Source organism: Lathyrus oleraceus, chromosome 4 (genome assembly GCF_024323335.1).
Source record: "Lathyrus oleraceus cultivar Zhongwan6 chromosome 4, CAAS_Psat_ZW6_1.0, whole genome shotgun sequence".
NCBI lineage: Eukaryota > Viridiplantae > Streptophyta > Magnoliopsida > Fabales > Fabaceae > Lathyrus > Lathyrus oleraceus.
The window spans coordinates 412119888-412121120 of record NC_066582.1 but is presented as its reverse complement, the minus strand read 5'-3'; the positions used below and the strand labels follow the sequence as shown (position 1 = coordinate 412121120).

Here is a 1233-nt window from a genome sequence, read left to right as displayed (position 1 = left end):
CCCTTATTCCCGCTAACAAGTTCAAACTAAAATCGTCTTTGTTGCAATTAGTGCAACAAAACCAATACGGGGGTCTCGCTACTGAGAACCCGAATCAACATTTAAAAGTTTTTATCCAACTAGCCGACACCTTTAAATCTAATGGTGCTTCACCGGATGCGATCCGTTTGAGATTATTTCCTTTGTCCCTCAGGGATATAGCACATTCATGGTTAGATTCACTTTCGGCTAATTCAATAACTACTTCGGAAGACCTTAGGAGAGTACTCCTGGCTAGATATTTCCCCTCTAGTAAGACTGCTGTTATTTGAAACCAAATAACTAGATTTACCCAAAACCCAGGAGAATCGCTTTTCGAAGCTTGGGAGAGATATAAAGAGATATTAAGAGTCTGCCCACACCATGGCCTAGAACAATGGATGATCGTTCATACCTTATACAATGGACTCCATTATAACACCAAGATGAGCATCGACGCTGCCGCAGGTGGCGCGTTGATGAACAAACCTTATCCTGAAGCTTGTGACCTAATTGAGGATATGGCCCAAAACCATTACCAATGGGGAACTGAACGAGCATCAATAGAGAAAAAGGAGACCCAAGGTGGAATACATGAGGTAAGCTCTCTAGACATGATGCAGGCGAAAATGGAGGCTTTAGCCCTTAGGATCGAACATATGTCTACAAACACTAACACCGTAGCAGTAGTCCACACAAAGTGCGAACTCTGTGGATCTAAAGGACACGAATCGGCGGAGTGTAACCTTTTGAACGACCTGAACACCGACCAAGTGAATTACGCCCAAGGTAACCCATTTTCAAACACTTACAACCCTGGATGGAAGAATCATCCAAATTTCTCCTATAAAAACCAGAACCCTATCCAAAATCATGCACCTCAGAGACCACAAGGTTATCAAGCCCAAAAACCAAACCAACCTATGCAAGTTGTGCCCCAAAAGTCTAACCTTGAGAAGATCATGGAGAGATTTATATCGGGCCAAACTCAGCAAAATAAAGAATTCCTAAACTAGAACATTCACGTAAACGAACTTATAACGCAATTAGGAACCAAGGTTGATCAGATAACCACTCACAACAAGATGCTTGAAACCCAGATCTCACAGGTAGCATAAAACCAAGCCCCACAAACTACACCTGGAGGACAATTCCCTGGACAACCTCAACCAAACCCTTGATGGCAAGCTAACGCTATCTCGTTACGAAGTGGGA

The 1233-nt window shown here is 43.0% G+C and overlaps 1 pseudogene; it reads right to left on the bottom strand.

The window, feature by feature from the left end:
- Positions 1 to 310: 310 nt before the first annotated feature.
- LOC127077348 (uncharacterized) lies at positions 311 to 409 on the bottom strand (annotated as a pseudogene).
- Between the last annotated feature and the right edge of the window lie 824 nt (positions 410 to 1233).